This window comes from Triturus cristatus, chromosome 11, assembly GCF_964204655.1.
Source record: "Triturus cristatus chromosome 11, aTriCri1.1, whole genome shotgun sequence".
NCBI lineage: Eukaryota > Metazoa > Chordata > Amphibia > Caudata > Salamandridae > Triturus > Triturus cristatus.
The window spans coordinates 389,337,004-389,355,335 of record NC_140594.1 but is presented as its reverse complement, the minus strand read 5'-3'; the positions used below and the strand labels follow the sequence as shown (position 1 = coordinate 389,355,335).

General features: G+C 42.2%; 1 long non-coding RNA gene across 1 annotated transcript in view; it reads right to left on the bottom strand.

Annotated features, from left to right (window-relative positions):
• Nucleotides 1-14,049: 14,049 nt before the first annotated feature.
• LOC146784248 (uncharacterized) overlaps nucleotides 14,050-18,332 on the bottom strand; it is a 44,365-nt gene continuing 40,082 nt past the window's right edge. Inside the window, exon 3 of the long non-coding RNA XR_014970646.1 lies at nucleotides 14,050-14,470. This is a non-coding gene — a long non-coding RNA (uncharacterized LOC146784248). The remainder of the gene's footprint in view (nucleotides 14,471-18,332) is intronic.

Sequence of the window (18,332 nt, the reverse complement as noted above, 5' to 3'; positions counted from 1 at the left end):
TTTAGGAAAAACTATAATTTTGGCGGTAGACCATGATTGAGGAGGGGAAACACAGTGGAAGATTTGAGTCACAACTACATTAAGGATATCTTTAATTTGTGGGAGAAAAACCTTATAAAATTCAACTGGGATGCAGTCGGGCCCGGTTGCTTTCCCATCTGGTAGGCTGTGCAGAGCTCTAGTGATTTCTTTCCATGATGGAGCAGTTTCAAGTAGCTCTCGTTCTTCTCTGCTAAGTGTTGCCAGCGTAATCGACTCTAGGTAGGTATCTAGATGATTACTGAAGTCAGATTGCTCGTCCGCACCCTCAGAATATAAATCCCTGAAGAATCCGCAGAAGGCTGTGCTAATTTCATCGGGGTCGCTGGTTATAACTCCTGCAGATGATTTGATTTTTTGAATTTTGCTAGCCGAAACTTGTAGCCTGGTTCTCATAGCCAATTGATGGCCAATTGTTTTGCTGCATTCATATGTTTTTTCTCATGCTGCAGCCAATTTGGAGGCAGCTTTATCAGCTAGAACCGAACAAATCTCTGCCCTGGCGGCAGCCACAGCCAATTGAGCTGTATCAATCTCACCCTTGGATTGAATTACTGATATAAGGGTTTCTTCAGTTTTTGCTAATTTAACTTGTAATTCCATCCGCTGAGCTTTCTCTTGTTTATTTTTCGTAAGTGAAAATTGTAAAGTTTCCACGTGAACACAGGCTTTTAGCGTGTCCCAGACTACCATAATGGGAGCTGTGCCTAAGTTGTTATCAAGGAAGGTCTTAATCCATTGTTTCATATGAGTCTAGTAGCCTTCATCCTGTAAAAGTGCTCTTTCAAAGCTCCAGGATTAAATTTCCTTTCGTGTTATCAACCCCCGAATATTAAGGCCTTAAGGGGTTATGGTCAGACAGAATACAGGGAAGCAATTCAATTTCGCTATAGTGAATTAAAGAAGAAACCATAAAAAAATCCAAGCGTGCAAGAGATTTGTGGGGTGCAGAAAAAAATGTAAATCCAGGGAAATTTGGGTATAAATAAGACCATACATCCACCAGCCCATGAGTATATTCGGAGATTCTTAAGTGCTCGAAGCACTTTGAGTTTACGAGTGGTCTGAATGCATTGAGAATTAGACCCCCAATTAGATGATATGTTAATATTAATATCCCACGTAAGATGACAGGGAGGGGCCAATGAACTAATTCAGCTGAAACCTGGTCAATCACACTAGGGTCATCCAAGACACTCCCATATATAGAACACAGGGTAAATGTGAATGCCGGGGTTATGCGACATTCGATAAGCATCCATCTTCCTAGATTTAATTTGAGTAACTTGAGGGAGATAATTATAACATGCTAAAATTGCAACACCCTTGGTACGGGTCCCTTGTGTGGTGCCCCCAATACCTTTGTATCCTAAGCTATTTAAAAGATACAATTGAGAGCCTTCTATGTGTGTCTCTTGGAGACAAACTATATTAGCCCCTGATAACTGTAAACTCTGGGCTACCTTTTGCTTTTTTCGAATGTCGTTTAGCCCACAGATGTTCAGAGAAAGGATCTTAAGATTTGTTGTATTCATCAGTGTTTAGAAAAAAAGATTCTCCTCGTAAAGAACATTATAAATGGGTGCACATATAATTTATGCATTGTATGTGAAAAGACCATATTTAACTTGTTGGACCCATAAGTCACAATACCTGTGTAGAAAAAACACAACAAAAAACAAAATAACAGACTCAGAATGAGCCGTAGGGAGGCATATGTCTCACTATAAGACACTCTGTGTATACCATTGGTGTAAAATCGCAAAGAACAATTAGAGATTAAGCACATTGACAACATAAAAACAGCTAGCCTAGATTCAGCCTTTTGCTCCTGAGCAGCCCCCCCTCCACCCCACCCAACCCTTGCCCCTGCCCCTCCCGCCACCCCCCCTGAAAGTGAGCAATCAGGAATTGCCTGAATGATAGAGCCTGTTGTAACACTCCGTCACCTTTGCCTTGCCAAGAAAATATATTCAGATTAGGTATGCGGTTTATGCGTATTATCGCAGAGGGAAAATAAGGGAGATAAATCCTACAGATGGAGGGAAAAAAAGAGAGAAAAAGAAAAAGAAAGAGAGCAAAAATATGGAAAGAGATCTTTTTAGTTGTGTTATGCTTTAAGATAACCTAAATGCTATTCAAAAGTTTAGCTGTACCCATCTTAATGCCATCCTAATGTCCATTTATTTACTTTGGCGTTTTCTTAGTTTTAAGTTCGGTGAGAAACTCTTGTGCTTTGATTTCTGACGTGAAAACTCGTGATGTGCCGTTTAGGATGACCTTCAATTTGGCTGGGTTCATAAGGAAGACCTGGGCTCCCAGCTGTTGGAATGGAGTTATTAGTTGTCGAAGTTGCCATCTTCACTCCACGGTAATGTGGCAGAAGTCTGGTTTGGCAAAAAAGGATATCCCCTTCAAAGGATTTCTGGGAGTACTGTTTGGCTTGATCAAACATTAGCTGCCTTAATAGAAAATTCCCCCCAAAAAACAGGAACGCTCGTGGCCTTGTGGAGTCAATGGAATTGCCTGACTGTTTTTTAAGCGTAAGGAGGAAGCGATAAGCTTGTTGGATTTCGTGCTCCCAATACCATTCAGACTGATCAGGAAAGGCCCCCTTTAGAAACTTTATGATGTAGCGCCTGGGGTCTTCCCCTTCAACTCCTTCAGAAATAGATTTAAATATCATCAACCTCTCTAGAAGAGAATTGGACAAATGTGAATGCAATGTTTTGAAAAGGGTATTGGGTTTTTTGTCCCACACAATTTGGGGACCTCGTAGATGTCCACATTGATCTGTACAAATTCCTATGTGTACTCAAATTAAAATATTTTTTTTCACAGCAAACATTAGCAGTTGTCACTAATGTACCTAATACATCTGTTACAGATATTGAGGAAATACGCCAAGTTCAGACACTTCTCTCAATTGAAAACAATGAGATGATAGATATGCGTACCCTTTTGCATGATCTTGACATAACTGAGAATCCCCATCAAGACACTGGTCTTAGGTATAAATCCAAATTTGTCCCGCAGATTGGATACCACCCTAACATAGAAAAGTTTGGGGAAATGATCACCAAGGAGTTACACAAGTTAGACAACCATACAAGGCATACACCGCATCAACCACACAACCTTTCCAAAACAGAGATGGAGGCCCTGATTAGATTACAAAAAGACACCAGCATTGTAATAAGGGAAGCTGATAAGGGGGGAAATGTGGGGGTGATGGATATAGGGGACTACATGGGGGAAATCTCTAGACAAATTAGTGACCAGCAATGTTACGCACCAATTGGCCACAACCCCATGGGTGAACTACAGGCTGTCATAAATGGGAGGTAAACTGAATGGAGGGATGAATGCTTAATTACCGATGACAAATTTAACTATCTACATGTTGACCACACACGCTTCCCATGCATTTACATTCTACCAAAGGTGCACAAAGGAGACAGGTTCCCCCCTGGGAGACCCATCATTTCAGGGGTGGGTTCGCCAACGGAAAGACTCTCAGAATTTGTAGATCTTACACTACAGAAGCATGTAGTCAACCTTCCCTCGTATATAAAAGACAGCAAGGACATTCTGATCAAATTTGATGGTTTCCCATGGTCAATTAAACTAAGATTTGTTACCCAAGATGTTGTAGAGTTATATACGTGTATCCGGAGAGAGTTCAATATGTTGGCAGTCTGCCACTACCTGTATAAAGAAGGGGCAGATCATTACTCCTACAACCTCATGATCATGGACATGATTGAGCTAATCCTGACCACTTTTTTCAAACATGACGAAAGGTGGTACCACCAACTACAGGGAACAACCATGGGTTCCAGGTTTGCTCCTTCCTATGCCGGCCTTTTCATGGGCTGGTATGAGAGGGAGCATGCCTGGAACCAACGTGCCAACACACATCGTGTTCTGGGGGAAGTACATAAACAACATTATCTGTCAATGGGCCGGGCCAATAATAGAACTAAAAGAGTACCTCACCTATCTGAATGACAACCCCTATAACGTGCAGCTGACCATGTCCCACCATAACGAACACATAGATTTCTTAGATATCCATTTTTTTGTAAAACAAGGTCTGGTACATAGCACACTATTCAGAAAAGCTACCTCCTGCAATAGCATACTACATGCGACCAGCGCACATGCTAGCTCAGTTATCTCAAACATTCCCTATCGGGAAATGGTCAGAACACGGCGCATCTGCAGTGAAGATAAGGGCTTTAAAGACAACATCATGGACATCAAAACACACTTCGCACATGGGGCTACAATCACGACACCTTAAACAGAGCAGAACGAAGGGTACTCAACCTTCCTGGAACACATACTCTCCTACAATCCACATCTAAGAATAGGAACAACAGACAAGCGATAGGCCAAACAAGAGAGAAGATTGCATTTGTACCAACTACACAGCACACAGTGATAAAATCTTTAAGGCCTTCAGGAAACATTGGCATCTTCTATGGGACATTCCCAAACTACGCCCATGTATCAATGAGAACCCATCGCTTGTCTACAGAAGAGGCCACACACTGAGGAGAACTTTATGTCCTAGCTATGTCACCACTAAGCCCCCCACAAACTGGCTGTCAACAGCCCCGGCTGGATTTCACACATGCACCACTTGTAATGTGTGCCCCTTTGGTCAAAATAAATGCAAAGAGTTTAGCTATAACACAGGCAAAACACACAAGATCAGGCATTTCATAAATTGCAATACCCAGTACATAGTGTACACCTTGTAATGCCCTGCTGGCATGGTATACGTGGGTAGCACGGTCCGGAAGCTTAAGAAAAGAATACAGGAACATCGCCGTGCACTCATCAATGGAGACACAAGATACTCAATGACTGAACACTATCACAACACACACAAGGGCAATATGTCATTCAAGTTTTGTGGTATCGACCACATACCCCCCAACAACCGGGGGGGGCAACAGAGAGCTTACATTACGCCAAACTGAATCCAAATGGATTTGTAGACTCCAGTCTGTCCTTGAAGGGCACAACACAGATAATGAATTTCATTATTTTTTACCACGATTATTGGACTCATTCTGAATCTCCACCATTGCTCTTACGGTCATTCGCTCTGGATGAGCCAGTAGATCACAAGTCTTTACGACCGCTGACATACATTGTGACCACCACCAGTAAAAACATCATTGGCCATCAGACCTTATTCTGGTCCTCTTTCGAGTCACTAACACATAGTCTTCGTGATCGGCAGAAGCACTCCACATTGCCACCATCCATTACAGATGGGCCTGTATGATTCTCTATCTTTTATACTCCAGCCGGACATGTATGCCATACCACCCCACCAGGCATCAATGCACACCTTCGCCCCCTTTTGTCTGATAGCAACCACAGGCATGGCGCAGACGTAGGAAGCTTTCCATTCTATTATTATGGCTCCCTCTCATCCCCACTGTGGCCCATTCAACATTTAGGGTGGAACACGCGGGGGTTCGGCGTTATTGTCCTTTCGGTTCTGCCCCCTGTAATAAATCAACCCGTCTATATACTTCGGACGGATAGAGAACGGCACCATATGTTCGTGCTCATTCGAGTAGGGGGTTAAACATATGAAGTACTTTTTATCTGCCTTTGGAATATTTGATCCCATATGGCGCCCCCATTACTGTAAGCTGGCCGCATCTCGCTGTTTCAGATCGCTTTTATTACTCGCACCTTGGGGACGCTTAGGCACGGGTTTTTTCTTGGACCGTTTGTAGGCCCTTAAATATTTTCATTTTTCATCACGTGGCTAAGCACATTCAATTTTATGGATCGCCGCTTCGACATATAAACTTTTAGACATAAGAAGCACTTTTATCAGCCTTAGGGATATTTATCTCACATGGCGCCACCAGTACTGTCAGCCTGCCGCTTCTTCCTGTCGCAGACCGCTGCTATCACTTGTACCTTGGGGATGCTTAGGCACTGCTTTTTCTTGGGCCGTGTGCAGGTTAGTATATATTTCCATTTTTCATCCCGTGGCAGAGTACATTCATTTTCATAGATCGCAACTTACATATACCAACTTTTCCTTTTCTCCTTTTTCATTTGACTATTTCCTTCTATCATTTTATGATTTTCATACCTTATGCTTCAGTTTTGATTCTTGTCACATTTGGTGTAATGTTTGTCTTTTTAACTCTTCCATGTGCGCATTCTGCAAATTACTCTATAGGCTACGTTTTGGAGTCTGTTGTTCCTGTTCACGTTATGCTCAGCGTCGCTGTTGCTATAGTATTTCGACACAGAAGGCCCATCAATACGATCAGCTTTCCTGATGTGATTGACACGCAGGACTGAGAGTAGACCCGGAGCACATCCAGCTGGCACCTTGCCATTCAAGTCTTTCTTCGCGCACTTTCAATTACTTGCTTCGCGCGCTTCCTGAATTCCTTTATATACCGGCCACTTCGCCCATTCCACGGATGCTGTTACGTGAGCCGATACACCTTGGGGAGAGACTGCAGGTAAGCGCCCATGCACTCTGCAACATTTGTTGCCTGTTCATCCCCCTCGGGAGGCTGTTTTATTGTTCGCCTGACTCGTGTTCCCCGTCCATCGTGTGCCATTCGAACTGACAGGTGAGAGCGAGGGCTTTACACGCAGCGGTGATAATGGTTTTTTAACCTCACTAACATTTATTATCTTTCTTGCGGAGGTCATGGCCATGCTCGGGAGCATTTTCTCTTCTGGTTTTGTATTAGTTTGAGTAACCCAGCGATATGAGAGGTAGGTCTGGCATTGTCACGTATGTGATTTCCCTTCGGTGCGTTATTTGCACCATTGGGTCATCACTTGTTTTGGTGGTGATTTAGACTTTACATCTTTATGCCATTTGCCCATCTTTTCTGATGCATCCATCAACTGCATCAGGGTGACAATGCACTAAAGCCTTTCTCACTGCCCTGGATGCCACACTCACGTAATTAGTGGTCACACTTTTCCGTTGTTTCTAGAATATCATGCCTATTTATACATTACTGCAGGTACCGCTTTTTCCATGCATTGCAGCTACTCTTTTGGTACAGAGAGTCTGTACAGATTGTACCTTTTGTGACATCTCTTATGAGTGACAGCTTTTGAGCAGGTTGCTTAGAACTCACGGTCTGTCCCATGATTGTTCCCCACATCGCAGATAATTCTCATGCGTTAGTATTCAGTATACATTTAACTGGTTGGATTGTGCATCCCTTTATATATGATTTTCGTCTTTCCCAGGAATACTATACAGGCCCTTATCAAGCAGGCCCATGCATCACATGCAGTCTAAAGATCGACAACACCTGACACTATTCCAGACCAGGGTCCGGATCAGATTGGACACGTAGATCCTTTTAATACAAGCACAATACTCGCTATATTCACCATTTGCTACGCTTGGTATGTACGGACCAGATTTTTTCTATCTTAAACATTATGCGATTGATTTGATTATTTAATAACGGGACTGTTAGTGAGCTTCAGATCACTGTATCTTATACTTTATGTGATGGGTTTGTCCACTTGTGTATGCGACTGTTCTCAACCACTGGCGAATTGTGGTCACGTCCCAGCTATCCACATTTTGAACTTAGTACTGAATAGAGTTGAGCTGCATCACAAATATACTTGGGTGGGATCCTGATTTTCTTGACTACAGGCACATCCCCCCCACACCAATCTTTATTTCTCTATGGATTGTGTGACACTTTTTTTTCCACCACTTGCCCATTATCGCACTGGGCAAGTACATAGTACATTACCTAAATGTCAGAAAACATGTATTTGACATATCTATTACCTAAAGTGGCAATTTTTGAAAACTCCTAATTCACTGACAGGCCCTGTGTGTCCACATTTTTTTACCTATTTATTAATCTGGGTTATATTAGTAATACACATATATATAACTCGGACACAGTTGTTCTTAGTTATTCTCCATTCTCAATCAACTAGGATCACATTTATATACTCATATAATGAGGAATTATGTGTATGTAATTACAGTGTTGCCAACGCATGTGGTAACAACAGATTTTATTAACTGTTTTATGTTATGTTTGTTTGTTCAAACCCTCATTGTTTCCTTTAGTGTTTTGTAACTAATAATCAGATAAGACCAGATGTTTAGTATTGTAGTTGTAATCGTCATGACCCACTCAATGTATCATGTCTTTTTGTTATGCACCATAAGTCTGTTTCCAGTGTCTTGCCTTGTGCAGACATAGGGTAATTGTTCGGTTTGGTTAATTTTGTATTCCATGTTTCACATAATTGGTGTATTTATGTTATCTATGTTACACTTCTTTCAGCCCTGACGGAGGTCAACCTTTGAATGAAACGCGTTGGCTGATGCTTTGCGCAAATCCCATGGATTGTTTGAAATATTGATTTATATATTTTGTCAACGAAGACACTGATCGAGCTTCTTTATTGACATTATATTAACTTGGGAGTGCACTTCTCCATTGTTTTCAAATATCTGGCAAAGTGCATTAATCTTTTTAAAAGTGCAGTATTAATAAATACATATATTGTATTTTGAAAGCACCTTGATAAGTTTATTCGCCCTATTTTGAGAGTGCTGAGACCTTTTCTAAGTGTGTAATTTAAAGATACAGTGATAAATCAATTTGCCTCATTTTGAGAGTGCTGAGTTCCGTTTTTTGTGTGTCCTATTGTTTTATGTTTGAATCAATACTTTTTGAGGTGTGTTCCAAAAACACAAAGGCAGATTCACAGATACCAAATGAGATACTTGGGTGGGAAGTAGCAAGAGATCTGGAAAATGGTACCGCAAAGCACATTTACTGTGTATCATGTAGATTCCTACTGTCCCACTGGTTCACTAGAACAAACATTTAATTCCCTTACAGATGAATAGGCTAAAATCTCGGAGGCAGAAGTGGTGAGACAGGATTCTGATTTGGTGGGAATGGCTAAGTAGGCACACCAAAAATGTGGACACCTGGGAGAGAAAGCAACTAACAGGTGGCCAGAAAATAGAGGGATGCATATTCCCATAGATTTGATTAAAACTGTAATTATGCAATGTCCTATATGTCAACACACTCAGCAGAGCTCAGTCCCCAAATGGTTAGGGGCCAGTTGGGGAGAGGAAAATTACCGTCACACTACAAAACGTACTACAAAGTGCAGTTTGTGAATCAAGCCTTTTGGAACTATTATTATTTTTGGTATTAAGTCCTGCAGCCACTGCTTATTAACTTTCCGTGGTTACTCTTCGCTTTGTTGCAACAGTTAGTGACTAAGCCATATGACAGTATTAATAATGGGACCACCTTTCTCCTTTTCTCCCTGATTAAGTAACCAATTGAGCCGGATAAATCCCTAACAACCAGCATGTTACATATTCAGGGTATTTAAAGTAACACAGGGTATACTTTCAGAGCACCCTGAAAAATAGTGTATTAGTGTGCTATAGTTATCAGCTTTTTACCATTCCCCACTTATTATAAATGCTCTTAATAACGAGGAACAATGTTGAATTGAGTATTTAGGTTGTCCACGCTTAGTCTTGAGGAATAGTTGAGGATAAGTAATAAACTCAACAAGGGTAAGCCTTTCTATGTTACTCCCATGAATGGGGTGCTGTGTGCTGTGTTAAGATGTCAACTGCACAGTGTGGCACATATTACATAATGTGTTATGCTATAACCTTGAATCCTACCATATGGTGGATCATTACTTATCTCACAATGTCTGAATGCCATCTTGTTATGGGTGTGTATCTTTAGAATGTTTGTATTTGTATTCTGACTTCCCCCTGTGAGAGCTCCAGACTGGGTCAGTTACAGCTGAGCCTGGGACCATCACTGAGAGAGATGTCTTGTGCTGTTCTGCCCTTCACTTGGAATAAAAGAAACCATCTTCTACAATACTAGTTATCCATCCTTCTGTTTGCGGGGACACAGCATATTTTGGCGACTAACAGACTGATTCACACAGACAGCACCTTAATTCTAGCCCACGCTGGGCAACTTCATCAAGTTCTTCTTGCCCTAAACGGTGAGACCCACCTGTCACATCAGGTGTAATTACTATATTATAGGCCGCTTGTGGGCCTGCAGGCACTCAGCAACATAGATACTGGACACATTGGTAGGGTTGTGACGCGTTTAACCCGTATGGTTGCAGCACCCTTTATTTAAACCCTCGGGGTGAGCCTGGCCATTTGGATGTGTGCAGGCCACAATGTATATAAAATACATCCCTTATAACCTTTAAGTAAAAAAGAAAAAAAACGAAGACAGTGAGATAAGGCATTGTTCATAATATACCAATGCTTCATGCTCAGCACATAAAGACTCTCAGTAGCTGACTGTAATGTGTATTGGATCTCAGCTCATACGGATGACCACAAGAGTTTCTTTCGGATTAGAGGGTCGCTGGAACTTCCCCTTACCCTGGTGTCAGGGGTGCGGCACTGTGGTCATTCTGGGCACAGTCTCAAGTGGTATATTCCCTCCCATTAACCAGGGTATTCTCCATGGCAACGTCATTTCGTTCATTAGCTACACCCACCTCTAGGGTACCAGATTCTCTTTCTTCTGTTTTCTTTAACCATGATACATTTCTCGAAACTTTGGCATTTCCTCTCCTGGCCGTTATCATGGTCCCTTGGACTTTGATGACTTCCCAAGTCCCTCGCTCAAAGGCTGTGCCATATTTCCACCCTGGGTGGAGTTCTTTAATGATGACTCTATGTCCTATTTGGATGTGAGGTTCTACCGCTCTCTGGCTCCTCCTCGCTTTTTCATTGTTGACTTGTCTCGTTTTTTGTGCAGTGGTTAAATCAACAGCCACAGGTGTCCACAAATGACCTGCGGGCAGCACATCTCACCCAACCGCTTCATCAAAAGGTCGCTAGGTGCACACCCTTTTGTGCTGTGTGGGATCAAGCGATAGGCCCTCAAGAATCATTGTAAACAGCTTCAGAGATCTTCTCTTTCTTCCATTCCAATTCTGAGTACTTTTAGTGAGTGTCTGCAGAAACCTTTCCACCTCACTATTGGCCCGGTGCCATTGAGATGTGATCTTCCTGTGTCAGACTTGAGGTTATGCAAATAGTCCTTAAAATCTTGGCCCTGAAATGGGGGACCCTTGTCTGTTCTGACTTTGTCTGGCAGCCCCAGCAATGTGGAATATCGGGTCTAGATCTGGTCTCACACATTTGAACAAGGTAGATCTGACAAGTTCCACCACCGGGAACTTGGAGTGACTGCCCATGACCAAGAGTTTGAGTCGGTGGTCCGGGAAGCTTCCAAAGTCCATGTTCATGGACAACCAGGGTGTTGTACTGGCAGCGTCCGTTATCACAGGAGCCGCAGGTGAGGATGCAGGATCGACAGCTCCTGACTTTTTCTTCCATTTGCCGACCCATCCCTGAAAACCGTACTTTGCTTCTGATGTGGGCCTATGTTTTGGCAATTCCCTTATGTTCTTGATGGGCTAGTTCAAAAAGGGATGACTATTTGATGTTCTCTGAGGATGAACCCATCCTCACCTTCACTCAGCTCACCCCTACATCTCCACAGTTGTGTTCTGGCATCTCCCTCCTCCACCGTCAGTCCATGACTGCCAGCAAGAAAATTAGTTTATTGGCGTCCTCACAGTGATTCTTTTACCCTCATAAGGCTGCTGTCGGACTTTGTTTCTTTCACGATATCCTCTATGGACAGTGCACGAGGGCATGACCATCTGTACGAACCCCTCAGCACCCGGGTCATATTCCCTTGGTTCATAAGAATCCCAAGCCACTAGATGGGGTGACAGATAATAAGCAGGATTATTTACCCTGGGCCGGTACATGATGTCAGAGGAGTACTGCTGGAGCTGGACAGCCCATCTCTCAGTCCTCAGGGTCCATTTTGAGATATACCTGCAAAAAGAAGAACTAGTGGTTTGTGATCTGTGAACACTTGAAGCCTTTGACCACAGAGGTAGAGGTGAAAATGTTTTCAATGCCACCGAATGGCCAATGTCTCTTTCTATTTGGGCATATCTGGTCTCCACTGCTGTAAGGGCTCGGCTCGCAAATGTTATGGGAACCTATTCTCCTCTCTCCTTCTATTGCAGTAACACTGCGCCTAGCCCCGCTAGATTAGCATCCACAATCAGTTCCATCGGCCTCATTGGGGCTGAAGTATTGCATGGTTGCATAATGGAGTTGAACATTCTTGTTCTCCTGCAATGCCTGAGCTGGTTTGCTATCCCAATCCCAATTAACATCTTTCTGGGTCAGTGCTTGAGGAGGGTCAGATAGAGTGGCCACATTTGGTATAACAACAAAAAAGGGGGTACTGTTCCAAAGCAGGGTCAAGAAAAATACCCAAAGAGCCTAACAGTACAAAGAAAAAAAGTTTCATAAAAAGAAGAAGTCCTAAGTAGGGTGGGCCCATAAAATGAGGGAAGGAACATGTCTTGCCTCTTGTTGCCCTCACACACCCCGAGAGGTGTCATGTTTCATCATCGGGCATGTGCTCCTCGTTGGGCCGGCGCTGCAATTCCCAACGGGTCCCCCGAAGGGTCACTTTATCGGAGATCTTTTGAGGCATGCCGGATGGTGCATGAGGGTGTGCGAGGTGGGTCCTATGTAGGGGTAACAAAAATGACATGCAAAGTGAGTTAAAACTGGCAAGGGGTAACCTTCTAGAGGTTAAAATGATTGAATGACCCTCTTGGCAGTTTCTACGGGAGGCAAGAACACTTTGCTGGATCTCTACCATCATGTGTTACACGCTGGACCCTGATCCTTCTGATTTATAGTAAGTACAGGGTGTCCTCACACGTGGTTGTGTAGTAGTTTTACTTATAGGAGTGTCCTACACCTTTCTATAATACAATTTTTATTATTAGTAGATCCACCACTATACCTCTGCTGGGGTGGAGTTTAAAGAGGTAGTTCCCTATTCCTTATTGTGTCTCTCTTTATTTCCTCTTTTCTTTTGACATTGGCAGGTTGTGCACACGATTGTGGCACACTACGTTGCATTAAGCGAGTCTAATGCTCGTCCTATGTATTCTTTTTATCATTTATTCTATTTCTTTGTCCTAGGTATTGATCAGGAGCAGCACAAAGGCCCGCCCTGAAATGCATTCTGGTTATTTATCTTTGGTTCTTTTAATATCACGTGCACTTCACTATTTTTCCTATATCCTGGTCCTGAAGAAGCGCCAATGACCTTAGCGGCGACAGAGGCGCGAAACATGTTGGCCGTTTTTTGATACTTAGGCATATGATGCCATTTGGGATGATACTCTTATTTAGAGTTTTTTATACTGCCAAGAGGGTCATTCAATCATTTTAACCTCTAGAAGGTTACCCCTTGCCAGTTTTAACTCACTTTGCACGTACTTTTTGTTACCCCTACATAGGACCCACCCCGCACACCCTCATGCACCATCCGGCATGCCTCAAAAGATCTCCGATAAAGTGACCCTTCGGGGGACCCGTTGGGAATTGCAGCGCCGGCCCAACGAGGAGCACATGCCCGATGATGAAACATGACACCTCTCGGGGTGTGTGAGGGCAACAAGAGGCAAGACATGTTCCTTCCCTCATTTTATGGGCCCACCCTACTTAGGACTTCTTCTTTTTATGATACTTTTTTTCTTTGTACTGTTAGGCTCTTTGGGTATTTTTCTTGACCCTGCTTTGGAACAGTGTCCCCTTTTTTGTTTTATATACTACATACCATACAATGCTTGGTATGTAGTATATAAAATATTTGCCCTGCTGGAATTTTTTTCTGCAGTACCAAACAAACTTGTGTTGAACATAATGAACCAACAATAAAATGAGAGGAGCCCTTATTTTCCAAAAGGGGGACAGGGCATCAAATGGACAAAGTCAGAAAGGAAAAAATCAGAAAGGAAAAAATCCCCCTTGAGGCAGTGACAACTTACACCAAAGCATTCAATCACCAGAATAAGACACCAAAACCATCCGTAGGCCAAGTATTACACATTTAAAAATATTTATTCTCATTAAGACAGGATCAATAAATCATACAGTCATCATTGGTAATGTGAATTCCTATGGTTAAACAGAAAATAAAAGCTATGATCAAGTAATAAAAAAACATTAAAAGTTAAAAAACACTTCCAGACCAAATGCATATATCATGAATTGGGGAGAACCATACAAGAAAAATGTTTCTTGTCAATCTAGAAGGCACAGATATTAGATCCAGATAATTCGTTCTCCTTGAAGCAGTGATTCCAGATACTTGATTTATTTGAATGACAAATGTCTTGACAATCTACAGTCTGGCTTCTTAGTGTTTCGTCGACGCGTTTCTGTGGATATAACTGATTATAAACCACCTTCCTCAGGACATGAATCAATTTCTCCCAAATTAACTCTTTATAAATACAATATCTAAAAAAATCAATAAAGACAAACAATTAGCCATTGAGGTATACTCATCACATTATACACAATAATATTGCATTCTTCTAATATTTCAATCGCAATAACACACTTAGCCGTTAACCCTCATTAGTATCTCCCCCCATCAAGAGAGGAGGGTTTTACTAAAATGGTAAGCAGTGTTTATATTCTGGTGATTTCGTGTATTTTCAACTGCCGCTGTAGTGAAACTTTTTGTCCCTATTATGGTTTTTCACAACGTTTGCATTGCCGTTGTATATGTTATTGCCTCCTTTATTTTAGATGTAGTTAGGGGGCCACTATAGTTTAGAAACTCCTTATTAATATTTCAAGGAGGTAGGGTGAGCTATTGTATGCTTGTATAGGGCATTCCAATTCAGCCGATGTGATGCCTAATCCATATTCGGGATTTCCGCTAGTCGGATAACCTTTTTTTTTACTATTATGAAGCTGGTATAGCCAACATTGCCCTTGTGGCATTAAATGATTAGAGAAATACGGCGCAAGGGTTTTTTTGCTTATAAATCCAAGCAGTGCATATTGATGAGTAAAGCAGCGCCAAATGAATTGTCTCACATAATTTTAGGAGATCTATGTAAGTCTGGAATATTAGGGAAATTGTTTATTCGTTTATTTGTTTTTCCAGGATTTTTATGAAATTGCTCTCTGAATGATATTATTCTTGAAACACTGGAAAAGAAGAACATGTTCCCTGAGGCCCTATATTTTAGAAACTGAAGGTAATCATTATGATAGTACTTATAAGTGTGTTTAGAAGTGCTTAAGTGGTCATCACACTAAAAAGCATTTTCTCTAAAATTGATTGCAGATATATTCGCATTCTCCAATGGGCTCTAAATCCAGAGAAGCTCTTCATATATGGTAGGCAGACAAACTCTGAGCCCGTATTTTTAGCTTTGGGTCTTTGTATGTCTCTAATATATAATAAGGGTTCTCTCTCCCATAGATTTTGAAGCCAGTCTCTAAATACGGCTCCAAGGAGTGACATTTGTCCCCTGTTCGAAACTCTGCAAGGTTCTTACCTGCATTTTTATCCGATGGTGCACTGTATCTCGGATACAGGTATAAGAGATAATGTAAACGGGTTATGATGGAGTATGAATGAGTGGATGTACGAATCACCAGAATTTATAAAGAGTTAATTTGGGAGAAATTGATTCATGTCCTGAGGAAGGTGGTTTCTAATCAGTTATATCCACCGAAACGCGTCGACGCAACACTAAGAAGCCAGACTGTAGATTGTCAAGACATTTGTCATTCAAATAAATCAAGTATCTGGAATCACTCCTTCAAGGAAAATGAATGATCTGGATCTAATGTCTGTGCCTTCTAGATTGACAAGAAAACATTTTTCTTGTATGGTTCTCCCCAATTCATGATATATGCATTTGGTCTGGAAGTGTTTTTTAACTTTTTATGTTTTTTTATTACTTGATCATAGCTTTTATTTTCTGTTTAACCATAGGAATTCACATTACCAATGATGACTGTATCATTAATTGATCCTGTCTTAATGAGAATAAATATTTTTAAATTTGTAATACTTGGCCTACGGATGGTTTTGGTGTATTATTCTGGTGATTGAATGCTTTGGTGTAAGTTGTCACTTGTTGTCCATCACTGCCTCAAGGGGGATTTTTTCCTTTCTGACTTTGAACATATTTGAACACAAGTCAACTGTCACATACACACAGACTTATTCTTCAATACAAAGATTTATATAACATGTTTAATACCTCTGTTGCTTGGGATTGATTTTCTGCAAAGAACTGAAGACAAGAGGCGTTTGGCAAAACAGTTTTTTTAATGAAACAGTTTGGCTGAGAGAACAGTTACAGGCTCAAGGTCTGAAGATTGTCTCACTTTAAATCAAGTTTGCGGTCACTTTATATAAAATAATACAACAGTACTAAAAGTTTTCCTGCGTACCATATATGGCGAGGAATGTTGGTTGCTGCCTTTAGGGTCATACATTGATTGTCAATGGTTACTACAGGTGGGTCTTGACCTACGTGGATACAGTGTGGTCATTGGTGACTGTGACCAGATGTCCGGCATGGGGAGTTTGTTATTAGTACATGTGCTAGACCCTGATTGGCTTTATTTTCCTAACTCCTGTGGCATCTGACTTTATGGTGTTTTTATGAGTGTGTACACCCGCCGGCCATGTGTACTTTATTGAGTCAACCTCCCCTGACCATTGTAATGATGCTGCGCCTATATGTGGAATAGATCAAGAGTTTCCTGCCAAAGTGCTTGCCTGCCAGCTATGCACCCTCCAACTGTGAACCATCAATCAGTAATCCCAGGCCTAGGTCGCAGGGCTTGCCTGACCACGTACTTGCGTGCCGAGGTAGATGTGGAGTTTAGAATAGGTGATTCTATTAATAGGGACAATAGTTCATTTTTATTGACAAATGCATTGATATCCACATTAACATTCCCTCCTCTACTACACTATCTAACTTATGCGTTTGAACCGTTATTTTATTTTCATACTGCTATACCCTATGCTCATTTTTGTCTACATCAACCTTCCTAATTGCTTGCATTTTGCCTAGTTTGTGGACTGCGTTTTTACTGCAGGTGATCCCCAATTGTATAACCCAGCAAACCAATAAAAACACAATGATTACTGGCAACAGTGATATACATGTTTACATAGTTGGCGGAGGGCTGTGCCTTATTGATTAGAGAGGGGGATGCCAGGGTCAGAGGTCTCCAAATCTCTAACCCCGTTCCAGAGGGATCGCAGGACAATGGGTGTACCCTGGGCTAGACTCAACCCCCTTCCTGGGCATAGTATGCTCACATTGTTCCAATTCTGCAAGCACCATCCAGGAAAGAGATGGGTCTAACTGCTGACCCCATGGGGACAGTATAGTGGAGGGGAGAAGAACCAGAGAGCAGCCTCGGACCCTCTCCCCGTGGGGCAAGGGAAAACATTGAATGGTGCGGCTCAAGATGATGACAGCACTGAGTTCGGCCTCAATTCAATCAAGAAAGAAATGCAAGCCATTTTCGTCATGGTAAGGCAGCATTGGTATGTGCTGAACTTAATGACAGCAATGGAGGGAGGGAGAGAATAAACACAGTGGTTTGAAACCTACTAATGAACGTTGGAAATTATTCCTTCTACAATACACTAATCAAGAAGGCACAACCCTCCAACTATTTAAAATTGTACCCTACAATGGCTCGTGGGTTTAGCCATTTGTGAGGCACGTGCCAACATTAAGATTGGGCCCTGCCAAACTGTAGCACAATTCTCCACCCATCCTAGTGATCTACACAGACATCATGGGAGCCAAGAGAACCAATTTGAGAACCACTCCTGGCCAGGGGCACCTCCTTCTTCGTGCATGCTTCTGTGTAGATTATACAGTGCTTGGATGGCAAGTGTCAATGTTCCATTATCCATGTCGTTCCTTGGGATGAATGTGTAACAGGCGGCACCTGTCTTGGCGCAGAACTCTCCCTCCATTGCTGTCATTAAGTTCAGCACATACCAATGCTGCATTACCATGACGAAAATGGCTTGCATTTCTTTCTTGATTGAATTGAGGCCGAACTCAGTGCTGTCATCATCTTGAGCCGCACCATTCAATGTTTTCCCTTGCCCCACGGGGAGAGGGTCCGAGGCTGCTCTCTGGTTCTTCTCCCCTCCACTATAATGTCCCCATGGGGTCAGCAGTTAGCCCATCTGTTTCCTGGATGGTGCTTGCAGAATTGGAACAATGTGAGCATACTATGCCCAGGAAGGGGGTTGAGTCTAGCCCGGGGTACACCCATTGTCCTGCGATCCTTCTGGAACGGGGTTAGAGATTTG